The 15,919-nt window shown below is 45.5% G+C and overlaps 1 protein-coding gene across 1 annotated transcript in view; it reads right to left on the reverse strand.

Moving 5' to 3' along the window:
• The window catches only part of LOC132571892 (uncharacterized), an 851,656-nt gene that overhangs the window by 251,363 nt on the left and 584,374 nt on the right, over positions 1 to 15,919 (reverse strand). The gene's annotated exons all lie outside the window — the stretch shown is intronic.

Consider the following 15,919-nt stretch of genomic DNA (forward strand, 5'->3'; position numbering starts at 1 on the left):
TCAACAATCACATAAGCAATCACAATACAAGATATATTTCTACAAAAATGCAGTACAAGGTAGATTTCCAGGACGTCAACTTGATGTCCTGCTTCGAAGTTTCTTCCTGCAAAGGTAAACTCTATGTTCCCCTATTCAATGGAGACAACTCCAGTAATATAATCACATTCCAAATGGAAGGCAACTCCAAACTCTTCCTCCTCCAATAATTTATAATGTTTCGTTTAGTACATTTACAGTTTAGACACAAAAAGTCTTAATTCTCTGCTTACAAGCTGGCACCAGCTCAAAAAATGGCTCAAGGCAACACCACTCCCCTAGTGTACTCCTGTACGCTAGGGGAGTGGCGTTGGCTTGAGCCATTTTTGAGCTAGTGCCAGTTTGTAAATAGCAGGGCCTTTTTTTGAGCAGGGACACACAGGAATGCAGTTTCTGGCTGGCTTGGTGTCAGGGGGTGTGGCCTAATATGCAAACACATTCCTGCTGGGCTTTTTCTGCAAAAAACCCCTGTGTGAAACAATGGTGATGTTGAGGGTGCGGTCCAATATGCAAATGAGTTCCTGCTGGGCTTTTTTCTGTATAAAAAGCCCTGATAGGCAGAGAATGAAGACTTTTTGTGTCTAATGCAGTATCATGTATTGTCATCGCTTATGTGATTGTTGATGAGTTAATATGAATTATGGTTCTCCTATAGAAGTTATAAGTTTGTAGTACATTACACTTAGTAAATTTGTGACCTTTGGGTTATTTATTGTTGCACAGTATATAGTGACTTCTCTCTTAAGTTGCATGAAGATCTCCTGCTTTTACTACTGATCTCCAGCTGGCAGAGATCAGCTCCGCTAGAGAAAATGGCTGCTTTGAAGGGTAGAACTTTTGGGCTCTATGGAACTTTTGGGGCTCACAGAATTGGACCCCCGGCTCAATCTTTTTGAAACTTGAAAGGTGTTTTGAGGAGAGTCATCGAATGCTATGCTGCAAATTTGGTGCCTCTACCACAAAAAAACAGCCCCTCCAGAGCTCCAGATACCCGCAGATCAATTCTCTATTATATCCAATGGGAATCGATCTCCATAGGAAAAGAGTTCCCAGCTAGGGGTCCCAACCCTCCCGCTCTAGCGGGGGACCCCAGGTTTCCGAGCCTCTTCCCCCGCTCCCCCAAAAAACGGAAGCGGGGGGAGAAGCGGCGTCCTCCTGCTGCTGCTGCTGGCGGCGTCGGGGGCTGCCGGGGAGGATGCTGGGGGTGAACAGCATCACCAGCGGGGGTTGAGGGGGCCGCCTGCGCTCGTGCTCCATGTGCTCCTCATTGGCTGCTGTGCTGCTGGAGGCGGCTGACCACGCGGTCGGTGTAAAGGACGGGCTTGAGGGTGCGCGAGCGCTGCGGCCAGCCGTAGCAGAAGGTCTCCACGCCCGGCCCGTTGCGCCCGTAGCGCTCGCGCACCCTCAAGCCCGTCCTTTACACCGACCGCGTGGTCAGCTGCCTCAAGCAGCACAGCCGCTGCCGCCCCCCCAAGTCTCAGCAACCCCAGGTGAGTAAGCGCCCTGCCCTGCCTCACTGCGGCACGGGAGGGAGGGAGGCCGGGGGGATGGAGCTGCCGAGGCCCGGTGGGTTGTCCTTGCCGCCCTCCCTTCTCTGCTGCCTTCGCGGCTTCCCCGAGACGGGGCGGGCGGCTTCTGCGGCCTCACACCCTCCTCGGAGGCCCAGTTGCCCAGCGGTGTTTCCTGCAGAAACTGCTGGAAGAGCAAAGCCGCCTCTTCTCGGCTTCATTTTAGCTGCTCCTCCGAGATGGGCTCAGCCTGAGCCCATCTCAGAGGAGCAGCTACGGTGAGCGGAGAACAGGCGGCGGCGGCAGCCGTCCCCCCCCTCCCCCTAGCTCCACCCCAGTGTTTTCTGGCTCCACCCCCAAAGTCTCCTGGCTCCACCCCCAAAGTCCCCAGATATTTCCGAAATTGGACTTGGCAACCCTATTCCCAGCAGATATTTCTCTCCCCTCTCCCTGCTTTCTGCTAACCCTGAAGTGGGGGGAGGGCCTCCAAACCGGGGGATCCCCTGCTCCTACCTGGGGATTGGCAACCGTACGGTGGGCTGAGGTGGCACTGGCACCCAGGGGCCCTGCTCAGGTGGGTGGTGGTGAGGCCCTCACCACACTGCATTTGCGACCACAGGAGCCGCAAAGGTGCATGAGGGAACAGGGTTGCTACACCGACCAGGCACTGGGGCCACTCAGAAAGGGAAGGTGCTGAGTGGAATACCTCATACTTCTTATCTGTAGTGAGGCGGTGCCAGGCCTCATGCGAGGCACACGAAGGGGCATCCAAAGGAGCAGCAAAGGTGTTCAAGGGACCAAGGTTGCTAGGGCAACTGAGCACCGGGGCTGCTCTGTTAGAAAAGGTGCATAGTGGAATGCCTCACACTTCTCCATGGGGTGGGAGGAGAGTTGGTAAGAGCTTCTGGAATGGTGCTCTGGGCAGTTCCTCACCCAACTGCAGCCTGCATAAAAGTCAACTATTTTAGTAAAAATGCAATTCAAATGTGAGAGAGCAGATAGTAAAATATTACATCATTATTGCAATATTTTGAGGTGAATTCTCTCTTTAAAAGAATAGACAAAAACTTTCTTAGGCATGATATTGTATTAGTAATAAAAAAGATTACATCTTTTACAGTTAAATAGATTTTTATGCTAAGTTTAAACTATCCTAAAAGCCTAGGTATTATTTTAATAGTTTAACAGTTTCTAAGTCACAGAATATTTAAATGCTAGTGGAATGCTGAATTATAAAAAGAGCTGTAACTGTAATCAGTATCTTCATCACTTCTGATATAATATACAAACAGTTTCAGGAATTGATACTTAACTATTCCCATAATACAAGTAGTAGGCTTGCCATTTCTGCTGAAATTCTTTCAGTGGTCTTCTATTTATATAATTAGTTAGTTTTGCCATTGTTGCATATTCAGCTAGTTTTCCTTTCCAGATATATATTGTAGAACAGTCTTCTGTCTTCCATTTCATCGCAAATGTTACTCTAGCAGGTGTCAACATATATCTTAAGTAAGTAGTTCTATCTGTATTGTTTGGCAGGACTGCCAATAGCATAGTCTTTGGTTTCATTGGAAATTTGGTTTTTAAAATATTTTGGATCTCTTCATGTATATATTTCTAACATCTTTTTGTCTTGGTGCAGGTCCACTACATATGGTAAAACGTGTCTTCTGCTTCTTTGCATTTACAGCAAGACCTCTTATAATTTTTGTACATCTTTTCAACATCTTTTGGGGTAATGTACCATCTGTAGAGCATCGTATACTAGTCTTCTCTTAGTGTTCGACTAGCAGTAAATTTAATGTCCTTAGTCCATAGGTTTCCCCAGCACTGAATTTCCTCACTGAAATTTTGTATCCATTTGATCCCACAGGGGTTAACCTGTTCCTCTTCAGAGTCATATTGAAGCAATAACTTGTAAATTCTTCCTAATAAAATGGTTTTTAGATTGTGAAACAATCTTTTCAAAATCAGTCAGTTCTTTATTTCTTGCTACAGATATCACTTTTCAGTCTAGAAGAGATTTGAAAATACGTCCAGCATTTTCTTTCCTTTCCTTCTTCTTTGATCTCTTGCCATCTTGTCTTAGAAGCAAAAATTTCCATTGCGAGAATAAAAAGAAGTGGAGAAAGTGAATGTCCTTGACTGGTCCCTTTATCTATTTTAAATCCATTTGTCAAAACCCTGTTGATTAAAAATTTTGCATGCTGTTTAATATAGATGTTCTGTATCCAATTCAGAAATCTGGAACCACACTTAAAGTATTACAGTGTTTTTTGTAGAAAAGTCCATGACGTATTATCAAAGGCTTTTTCAGCATCTAAGAAGAGAAAGGTTGCTTTTTCACCCTTTCGTTTAACCAATTCTAATGTATCAACAACTAAATGGATGTTATTTTTCATACAAAACCAGTTTGATTGGGATGAATTCTTTAGAAATACTTTCCCTTAGTCTATCAGCAATGATTGTAGCAAAATTTTATAGTCCACATTTAACAGTGGGATGGGGCTATATGACTGTGGCAACATTGACTTGTTGTTCTCTTTAGATATTAGTGTTATATAAGCTTCTTGCCAGGATGGCAGGAATAGTTTTTTCACTTATATCATTTATAACTTTTTGTAGGGGCAGAATTTTCTTTAAAAGTGTTATAATAAATTGCAGTTAATATATCTGGTCCTGGTGCCTTGTCTTTTTTAAATTTCTTAACAACTTGTGAGATGGCTTAATGGCATGAATTGAAATGCTTTGGTTCCAAATTTCTCTGTCTTTATTTGAAAAAATGCAAGTTAAGGATTCTTTAATATATAATATTCATCCATTCCATTCACTGTTGAAACTTCTTTTTTATAAAGATTTTTTTTATTGGGGGGGGGAGTTCAAATTGTTTTTGAATTCCTTTCTCTGCATAGCTAATACTTTCTTTCCCCACATGCACCAATTATTTTCCTCCTCTCAGTTTCTTTATTTTATTTTTATTTATTTATTTAGTAGGCTTATATTTTGCCCTTTCCCATAAATGGGCTCAGGGCGGATCACGACATATAGTAATAACAATAAAAACCTGCAATTCAGAGTTAAAACAATACAATAAAATTAAACAAGTAGAAACAATAAAAACAATAAAGTGCACCACAGGTGGGAAGGCCACATCATACAGGATAAACAATTATAGGCCCAGATTAAATTATGGTAGTAATAGCAGGATCTCTCTCTCTCTCGGCTTGGCTTCGCGAACAAAGATTTAAGAAGGGTGCAATAGTCCACGTCTGCTGCAGGCTCGCTGGTGGCTGACAAGACCAATGCGGGACAGGTAGGTCCGGCCACAGTGGCTGCAGGGAGCACTGTAGTAAGACACATTGTCACTTAGGGCTGCCAGTCCCCAGGTCCAGGCAGGGGTTCGCCCGCCCGGGAGGTTCCCAACCTGCTGGGCCACATTAGGCCAGCAGAGGGAACCTCCCCCAACATTGCTGGTGTGATGACATCATCCAGAAGTGATGTCATAAAAATGGTGGTGCCTGTGTGGGGCTGCTCTAGGCATTTCTGTGAAAACTCTATGGTTTTCCTGGATGCTCTAGCTATTTGGAAGGTTAAACCTCTATGGTGCATAGGTATCATAGAGTTTTAACCTCCCAAATGGCTAGAGCATCTTGGAAAACCATAGAGTTTTCCCAGAAATGCCTAGAGCAGCCTCACATGGGCGCCACCATTTTTATGATGTCACTTCCGGGTGGCATCATCGTGTTGCTCGCGCTCTCTGTGCGTGAGAGAGAGTCCCCCACTGCGGGAAGCTGGGGACTTGGCAACCCTATTGTCACTACATAGGTAGTATATCTTTGTACATTTACAGATACAACTGGGTGTCATCTGCATATTCATGACACCTGTGGCAGACTGGGCCTGCGTCTGCTAGCTGGCCCTGGCTCTGACCATCCCTTTCTGGTATGCTGACTTGAGGGGGCTGTTCAACTCCATTGCCTCAGGGTATCACTGCCACCACTGTCCCTGTCTGGGGCTCTGGTTAGGCAGGACAGTCTCTTAACCTCCCTCTGGACTCACTAGGAACCCGCCTCAGGGCTTCCCAGGGATCTTTGGGGCTCCCCTGGAGAGTTGGTAAGTAGCCATTTTACCACCTCTCTCCACCCTAGGGATTCCCCAACCCACTCCTAGTGTTCCAAGCAACTGGGGGGACTATGTGGTACAATCAAACGATTTAGAGCCAGTTTGGTGTAGCGGTTAAATGCTTGGACTCTTATCTGGGAGAACCAGGTTTGATTCCCCACCCCTCCACTTAAACTTGCTGGAATGGCCTTGGGTCAGCCATAGCTCTTGCAGGAGTTGTCATAAGAACATAAGAGAAGCCATGTTGGATCAGGCCAATGGCCCATCCAGTCCAACACTCTGTGTCACACAGTGGCCAAAATTTTTATATATATATATATACACACACTGTGGCTAATAGCCACTGATGGACCTCTGCTCCATATTTTTATCTAAACCCCTCTTGAAGGTGGCCATGCTTGTGGCCGCCACCACCTCCTGTGGCAGTGAATTCCACATGTTAATCACCCTTTGGCGGAAGAAGTACTTCCTTTTATCCGTTTTAACCTGTCTGCTCAGCAATTTCATCGAATGCCCACGAGTTCTTGTATTGTGAGAAAGGGAGAAAAGTACCTCTTTCTCTACTTTCTCCATCCCATGCATTATCTTGTAAACCTCTATCATGTCACCCCGCAGTCGACGTTTCTCCAAGCTAAAGAGTCCCAAGCGTTTCAACCTTTCTTCATAGGGAAAGTGTTCCAGCCCTTTAATCATTCTAGTTGCCCTTTTCTGGACTTTCTCCAATGCTATAATATCCTTTTTGAGGTGTGGCGACCAGTACTGCACAAAGTACTCCAAATGAGACTGCACCATCGATTTATACAGGGGCATTATGATACTGGCTGATTTGTTTTCAATTCCCTTCCTAATAATTCCCAGCATGGCGTTGGCCTTTTTTATTGCAAACGCACACTGTCTTGACATTTTCAGTGAGTTATCTACCATGACCCCAAGATCTGTCTCTTGGTCAGTCTCTGCCAGTTCACACCCCATCAACTTGTATTTGTAGCTGGGATTTTTGGCCCCAATGTGCATTACTCTGCACTTGGCCACACTGAACTGCATCTGCCACATTGACGCCCACTCACCCAGCCTCAACAGGTCCCTTTGGAGTTCCTCACAATCCTCTCTGGTTCTCACCATCCTGAACAATTTAGTGTCATCCGCAAACTTGGCCACTTCACTGCTCACTCCCAACTCTAAATCATTTATGAACAACTTAAAGAGCATGGGACCCAGTACCGAGCCCTGCGGCACCCCACTGCTTACCATCCTCCATTGCGAAGACTGCCCATTTATACTCATGCTCTGCTTCCTATTACTCAGCCAGTTTTTGATCCACAAGAGGACCTGTCCTTTTACTCCATGACTCTCAAGCTTTCTAAGGAGCCTTTGATGAGGAACTTTATCAAAAGCTTTCTGGAAGTCAAGGTAAACAACATCTATCGGGTCTCCTTTGTCCACATGTTTGTTCACCCCCTCAAAGAAATGTAACAGGTTAGTGAGGCAAGATCTTCCCTTACAGAACCCATGCTGAGTCTTCCTCAATAACCCGTGTTCATCAATGTGCCTACTCATTGATAATGGTTTCTACCAACTTTCCCGGTATTGAAGTCAGACTGACTGGCCTATAATTTCCCGGATCTCCTCTGGAACCCTTTTTAAAGATGGGGGTGACATTTGCTACCTTCCAGTCCTCAGGAACGGAGGCAGATTTCAATGAAAGATTACATATTTTTGTCAAAAGATCCACAAGTTCAACTTTGAGTTCTTTCAGAACTCTTGGATGTATGCCATCCGGACCCGGTGACTTATTAGTTTTTAATATGTCTATCAGTTTTAGGACCTCCTCTTTTGTCACCTCAATCTGACTCAGGCTTTCAACACCCCTTCCAAAATTAGTGGTTCTGGGGTGGGCAAAAAGTTCTCATCTTCCACAGTGAAGATGGAGGCAGAAAATGGATTCAGTTTCTCAGCCATTTTCCTATTCTCCTTCAGTAATCCTTTTACCCCATGGTCATATACAAACCGTTTATACAAACGGTGAAATCAATAACATTATGGTCTCTGCTCCCAAGCGGCGCAATCACTTTTACATCTCTCACCATTCTTGGGCATTACCTAGGACCAAATCCAGGATCGCCCCACCCCTGGTAGGTTCTGAGACCATCTGCTCCATAGCACAGTCATTGAGAGCATCAAGAAACTCAATCTCTTTCTCTCGACCAGAACACATATTGACCCAATCAATCTGTGGGTAGTTAAAATCACCTATTATGACACAGTTTTTACGTTTAGCCGCTATCTTTAAGCCTTCCATCATATTATAATCGTCCTCTCTCTTTTGATTTGGTGGGCGATAACAAACTTCCATAGTTAAATTTCCTTTTGGGCCCTCTATTTCAACCCAAAGCATTTCTAAAAGGGAATCTAATTCTCTGACCTCAGTCTTACTGGATTGTATATTGCTGCAGGGCTCAGTACTGGGTCCCATGCTCTTTAACTTGTTCATTAATGATTTGGAGTGAAGTGGCTAAGTTTGCAGATGACACTAAATTGTTCCGGGTGGTGAGAACCAGAAAGGATTGTGAGGGATCCAAAGGGATCTGTTGAAGCTTGGTGAGTGGGCATCAACGTGGCAGATGAGGTTCAATGTGGCCATGTGCAAAGTAATACACATTGGGGCCAAGAATCCCAGCTACAAATACAAGTTGATGGATTGTGAACTGGCAGAGACTGACCAAGAGAGAGATCTTGGGGTTGTGGTAGATAACTCACTGAAAATGTCAAGATAATGTGCGATTGCAATAAAAAAGGCCAATGCCATGCTGGGAATTATTAGGAAGGGAATTGAAAACAAATCAGCCAGTATCATAATGCCCCTGTATAAATCAATGGTGCGGTCTCATTTGGAATACTGTGTACAATTCTGGTCACTGCACCTCAAAAAGGATATTATAGCATTGGAAAAAGTCCAGAAAAGTGCAACTAGAATTAGGCTTGCCGTTGCCAATCCCCAGGTCCCAGTGGGGGTTCTTCTGCTTTCCCAGACTCCTTCCTGACTCCAGTCAGCTGGTCGGCTGGGGGAAGCCCCTCCCCCAGAGGACCATGTGCCTTTGCACCTCTGGAGGCTTCAGTCTGCGATTGAAAGGCTTCCTCTTGGGATGGTGTGTCTGTGTTGCTGTGAAGAAGCTGGCAGCAACTTGTGAGTAGAGGGGCCAATCCCCTGCTTCAGAGTCGCCAGAAACCAGGGGGGGCGGGGAACATCTGCTGAGCATTTAATTATTCCCTCTATGGAGATCGATTCTCATAGGGTATAATGGGGAATTGATCTGGAGGTTTCAGGAGCTCTGGGGGAGCTGTTTTTTTAGGTACAGGCACCAAATTTTCAGTATAGTATCTAGGGCATCTCCCCAAAGTACCCCCCCCCAAGTTTCAAAACGATTGGACCAGGGGGTCCAATTCTATGAGCCCCAAAAGAAGGTGCCCCTATCCTTCATTATTTCCTATGGAAGGAAGACATTTAAAAAGGTGTGCTGTCCCTTTAAATGTGACGGCCAGAACTCCCTTGGAGTTCAATTATGCTTGTCACACCCTTGTTCCTGGTTCCGCCCCAATGTATTTATTTATTTATTTATTACTTCCCATTTATATCCCGCCCTCTCCGCAAGCGGACTCAGGGCGGCTTACAACATTATAAAAACAATCAATCCAATAAAACATATAAAACCATAATTTACATATATTAACTTTAAAACCATTCTATAACTTTAAAACCATTCTATGTCTCCTGGCTCCACCCCCAAAGTCCCCAGATATTTCTTGAATTGGACTTGGCAACCCTAACTAGAATGATTAAAGGTTTGGAACACTTTCCCTATGAAGAAAGGTTAAAACGCTTGGGGCTCTTGATGAAGGAGATGATGGTGGCATTATTCAGAAGAATTCTGGAATTAGTTTTAAACTGGATGAAAGAAATGGAACTCATTATATTATGGACTTAAGTGAAAGGTCAGATGCTATTGATGTTGTGGAAAAGACTGTTTGCCAGACTGAAGGCAGAAAGTGTGACCATAGAAGATGTGTTTATGCTTGGCATGTAATGCTAGCACAAAGAAGCATGCAGAGTGTTTAGAAGTTGCTAAAGGATTGTGGACTTGATGTTGTGCATTGTGATAATTGGTAAGCAATTTCATTTTGATCTCACCCACACCAGAAACTTGTAAGATTGTTACAGTGAATAATGAGTAATTACTATTGAATGTATAATGACTTGCACATTAGGCACTTAGAAGGGATGTTGGAAATATGCATCTGTTTTTGTATGTCCTTTGCAATGTTCTAAAGTTCCAGTCATTATAGGGTTAACACTGTGCCTGATTCCCTATTGTCTGCATTACCTGGGAAGAAGATACTGACTGCTGTCAATCAAGGTCTAGAAGTGGGGAAAACCTGTTTTGTTTGTTTGGTCAGTTAGTCAGGTGACTTCCTTTGTTCAGACAGAGAGTTCAAGAAGGAGGAGGAAGTGGTCTTCCATTAAGCACATGATCTTCTAGTGTAAGCATGTAGTTCTTTAGTGTTTGTTATTTTCACCTCCCAGTACCCTTTCCCTGTAGAAATGTTTTTGCTTTTTCATGTTAAATGCCTCTCAATGATTATTTGATCCAGTGATCCATCGCACTGTTTGAGATAAAGAAATAGAATTTCAAACAGAATTCCCTAACAGGGCCGAGAGAGCTCCCTCAGAAGCTGCCCTTTCAAGACCTCTTACAAGAGCTATGGCTGACTCAAGGCCATTCCAGCAGCTGCAAGTGAAGGAGTGGGGAATCGAACCCGGTTCTCCCAGATAAGAGTCCAGGCACTTAACCACTACATCAAACTGGCTCCGTGTACTTTACCACTACACCAAACTGGAGAGAGCAGCACTTCCTGCGCCTGGGAATGTTCTATGTGGCTCAAGCCAGAGAGCCCAGCCAGAAATGTCTCTGCAAGCCTCCACACAATCAGGGCTTTTTTTTTTTTAGCAGGAACTCCTTTGCATATGAGGCCACACACCCCTGATGCAGTCAATCCTCCTGGAGTTTACAGTAGGCCCTGGTTGTGTCAGGCATCAGAAGATGGCATTTTCCCAACAGATACAGAGGGAGGGCTTTGAATCCAGTAACTCCATCCCAGCTGCCTTTCCCCCCTCCCTTTCTGAACCTGTTCAGGATCCCTCCTTAGAAATGAGAGACAAGAATGAGCTGAAGCTGGGATGGAAAAGGGGGTCGAATCCTGCCTTCTCGTTGCTGGGACCTTTGCTGGGCAAACAGATGCACCCTCTGGCAGCGCAAAGCCAGGAGGCAGGTTCTTGTTGCCTTCTGGACAGAGTCAGCCTAAGGGTTAAAATGACAAATTCGCCATTCCTAGAGAGGCACATGTGACTCGCTGCGGTCCTTTCTGCCTGGGGATGTGCTGATGCTATTGGGGGAAGGAGGGACAGGCAGCATCGGCGGACTTTTTGAAGAAATAGGTAAGCTATGAAAGAATATTTTCTTTGCAAAATATCTCTCTGGTTTGGACTGTGGAATTGTGCAGAGGGGGAGCTGCGGTGGAGATCTGGAAAGATTCCTGCAGCCTTTGCCACCCAGACTCCACGGTTTAGCAATTCTTCCTGCGGGGGTAATTTTGTAGAGAAAGAGGTGCTGGAGCTAATTGCATACACTCGTTTGGATAAGCCACACACCCCTGACATCACTAAATGATATCAGCTCAGCATCTACCTTAAAATGCTTCTTGAATTAGAATTGTCATTAAAACCTTACTCCCATCATACTTTTAAAATTACCTCCTATATGGCCACAGTGGCATGATGAATATTTCCATCCGTCTGCTTTATATGTTTTGATTATTTTCCCTTTTTTTGTGATGAAAAATATTAGAAGGTGCCAAATCTTAAGAGTTCTGCAAAATCCTCACAGGGGATTTGAACCATGGAGTCCAGAAGCAATTGGGGGGTGGGGAGGTTTAAAAAAGAAAGAGCACAATAAAATTTAGAGGTTCCAGAGCTCCAATCCTGTGAGCTTCTGCCCAAAATGAGGCTTGCTTTCCTGAACGTTTTGAACCGGCAGACTCTGCTTTTCAAAGAGTTTTTTTCACTACCTTTTCCGGAAGGAAGTTGGCTCATTGCAAATAAATAAGTGATGTTCTGAGCCAGCTTGTCTCTGCTGAATGGACCTAAGAAAGAGTGCATGAATGATACTCTAGCCTGAGGACCTGCAGCCGAAGGGATTGATTACACCAATAATAGGTGCAGGTTCTGCCTCTTTATCTCTGAATTTTGGTGGTGTTTTCCCCCATCAACCTGGCACTGCCCTGCTGCAGGTGTCGTCTCCAAAGCACTTGCAGGTTTTTTTTCTTCTTGGATTTTTCAAACTTGGATTTCTAGAGGGTTCCCCTCCCCAATCTGCTATGGCTTTCTGAAGATGCAATTCTGTTCTGTTTTATTCCTGCCAGCAAACTCTGCATGACTCAATGGCGTTGGCTAATGCCAAGATCTTTTATTCCTAGCAGCCTGCCTCTCTTGTTATGATGTGGGACACTTGGGAGTATCTGATCTCCTCTTCAGGAGTCAATAGGCCCATTACTCGCCATAAGATTTTCCACATCCTCAGTGCAGTTCTTAGGGAACTGAAGATTGTATTTTCCCAATATATGCAGAGGGATTCCTTTGCCTCCAGTGACCTCATATTAGCTGCCTCTCCCCCTCTCCTTCTGAACCTCAGGATCCCTCTTTGGACTCTTAGAGACAAGAATGACCTGAAGCTGGGATGGGAAACAGGGCGGAAGCCTGTCTTCTCCTTCACTGTACTTTGCAGGGAAATTGGAGTGATGTTTGCTAGATAAATTGAGGTCCAGGCTTCATTCCGAAATCACTAGGATTTGCCCAGTAGAGAGCTGTAATCCCTACAGGCACTCTTGTTTCAACATTTCAAATAAAAACTATTACCTGTAAATTTGTTTTCTGTTGACCCCAGAAATATCAATTTCAAATATCACCTAGGAAGTTATTTCCATTTTGTGACCCTCTTTCCCCAGTTTTATTTCCCACAGTCCACCATACCTGTCTGTGATCCTTCTGGATCCTTCACTCCTTTATCTTCTCCTTCCATCACTTTGGTGTAGTGGTTGCTTCTGGCTCCACCTCCAAAGTCTCCTGGCTCCATCCCCAAAGTCCCCAGATATTTCTTGAGTTGGACTTGGCAACCCTATGAGGGTCCGTAACAACTCACTGCTTGCACCTTTACCCTGAGAAATAGGGATTTCTCCTTATTTGGTGACTCTGCATTAGCTACCTGCCTCTCATTTTGAACCACAGGATGCCTCCTTTGGAGAGAGGCTTGCCTGGCAAAGAGATGTGGCCTCTGGAAGAAGTACTGACTGAGAAGGCCATGTGACTTGCTACAGATGTGGCACAATGTGGGTAGCCAATAGGTTGGAACAGGTTAATACATCTGCTGATGGTTCTCAGGGACTGTCATGATCTGAGCCCTAATGCAGCCTAGAGGGCAGGGAGAGGTCTGCCCAGGAGTAGTTACAGGGGCTTACATAGGGTTGCCAGGTCCAATTCAAGAAATATCTGGGGACTTTAGGGGTGGAGCCAGGAGCAAGGTGATGAGTATAATTGAGCTCCAAAGGGAATTCTGGCCATCACTTTTAAAGTGACCACACAGCTTTTAAATGCCTTCCCTCCGTTGGAAATAATGAAGGATATGGGGCACCTTCTTTTAAGGCTCATAGAATTGGACCCCCTGGTCCAATATTTTTTAATCTTGGAGGGTATTTTGGGGAGAGGCACTGGATGCTGTGCTGAAAATTTGATGCCTCTACCTCAAAAAACAGCCCCCCTACCAGAGCCCCAGATAGCCACGGATCAATTCTCCATTATACCCTATGGGAATTGGTCTCCGTAGGGAATAATGGAGTGCCCAGCAGACATTTCCCTCCCCCCCCCCCCGCTTTCTGATGATCTCGAAGCAGGGGGACGGCCTCCAAGCCAGGGGATCCCTTGACCCCACCTAGGGATCGGCAACCCTATCAGGTCATGATCTGAGGCCTAGTGCGGCCTAGGGGGCAGAGAGAAGCCTGCCCAGGAGTTGTTACAGGGGCCTACATCTCTCAGGATCCCTTCCATTCTTCTGATTGGGTGAAGAGGCTTTGGCGGGAAAGCTAGCCCAAGAGGGGGTGGGACCTGCGAGGAAAGCATAAAAGGCCTGGCTGGGAGGGCGGTTTGCCCTTGCTGGGAAAGGCTGCAGGAGAGATCCTTACCTAAGAGGTGAGTCTTTGTAGTTATATCAAGGGAAAGTTTAGCAAGTCATATTAGGACTTTTCTCTTTGTTTACACAAACCTTTACTGTTTGTACTAAAAGTTTTTTATTATTGCACAATTTCACTGTTGCACTAAAAGTTTTTATTACCCACCTGTTGTTTGAGCACTTTGAATAAATTGTTGTTGTTTAACTGCCTGGGGTCCTCACATCTCCTTGGTCACAGTTAAAAGGTTTTACTAAAATGGATACCGGGGTGGTTGGGTGCTCTGGGCCCTCCCTTACTGATAGGGTTGCCATTCTCCAGATGGGGGCAGGGGATCCCCCAGTTTGGAGGCCCTCCCCCTGCTTCAGGGTCATCAGAAAGCGGGGCGGGGGGGAGAATGTCTGCTGGGCACTCCATTATTCCCTATGGAGACCAATTCCCATAGGGTATAATGGAGAATTGATCCACGGGTATCTGGGGGTGCTGTTTTTTTGTTTTGTTTTTTTAGATAAAAAGGTAAAGGTAGACCCCTGTGCAAACACCAGTCGTTTCCGACTCTGGGGTGACGTTGCTTTCACAATGTTTTCACGGCTGATTTTTTACGGAGTGGTTTACCATTGCCTTCCCCAGTCTTTTACACTTTCCCCCAGCAAGCTGGGTACTCATTTTACCAGCCTCGGAAGGATGGAAGGCTGAGATAACCTCAAGCTGGCTATCTGAACCCAGCTTCCGCCGAGATTGAACTCAGGTTGTAAGCAGAGTTTAGGACTGCAGTACTGCAACTTTACCACTCTGCACCACGGGGCTCTTTTTGAGACAGAGGAACCAAATTTGCAACATAGCATCCTGTGCCTCTCTTCAAAACATTCTCAAAGTTTCAAAAATATTGGACCAGGGAGTCCAATTCTATGAGCCCCTATCCTTCATTATTTCCAATGGAGGGAAGGCATTTAAAAGGTGTGCAGTTCCTTTAAATGTGATGGCCAGAACTCCCTTTGGAGTTCAGTTATGCTTGTCACAACCTTGCTCCTGGCTCCACCCCCAAAGACTCCTGGCTCCACCCCAAAGTCCCCTTTCTTGAATTGGACCTGGCAACCCTGCTTACTGACCCTTACCAGAGTCAGTAGCAAGCCCTTCCTGATCCCCTGCTGTGTGACAGGGACTGACTAATGATTTGTTCTAAAACATTTCCAGGTATAGAAGTCAAGCTGACATGCCAGTAGTTACCAGGCTCCTCCTTTCTCCCCTGCCTCCAATCTTCTGGCACCTGGCCTGTTCTCCAAGAATTCTCAAAAACAATGGCCAGAGGCTCAGAAATTACATCCATGAGTTCTTTTAGTACCCTTGGATGCAATTCATCTGGCCCCAAGGACTTAGTTTCTTTTAAAGAAACCAAGACCGATTTCTCACTAGATCTCTTTTGATCTCGGTGCTTCTCTCTGTTTTTGCACAAGTTACCCCGGAGCTGTGAGCTGGCATGCCATTCCCCTGTGGCAAGCAGAAACTGCTGGGAAGAGGATCCTGGTTGCTGCGGAAGAATGCCGTGCCAGCTCACAGCTCTGGGGCAACTTGTGCAAAAATGAAGAGAAGCCCCCGGGAGCAAAAGGGCTCTCCACCTGGAACAAGTCTTGTGCAAAAACGATCCAGGTGTTTATGTACCAACCCATCCATCAATCCTAGGCTGCAACTCCCTTCCCTCATCATGTGTTTCTTCCTCTTTTCTTCTTTCCTTCCTCGTCTCCAGCTCCTCCGCATCTCCACTGGTTTCCATGATGAACCCAAGCTATTGTTTGGATCTTTTGAAGTTGTCTGCAGCAGGATTGGGGGCATCCAATCCCCCCTGGACTCCAAGCAGCTCTGTCCTGCTTCTTATTCCCTGTGGAGATTCCAATCATGGTGTCCTACTCCTCAATACCAGCAAGGTTGGGAGCAAAAGGGAGTTTTGGGAAGGAACCGTGCAGAAGAGCCTGGGGGACAAT

Source organism: Heteronotia binoei, chromosome 5 (assembly GCF_032191835.1).
Source record: "Heteronotia binoei isolate CCM8104 ecotype False Entrance Well chromosome 5, APGP_CSIRO_Hbin_v1, whole genome shotgun sequence".
In the NCBI taxonomy this organism is placed as follows: domain Eukaryota; kingdom Metazoa; phylum Chordata; class Lepidosauria; order Squamata; family Gekkonidae; genus Heteronotia; species Heteronotia binoei.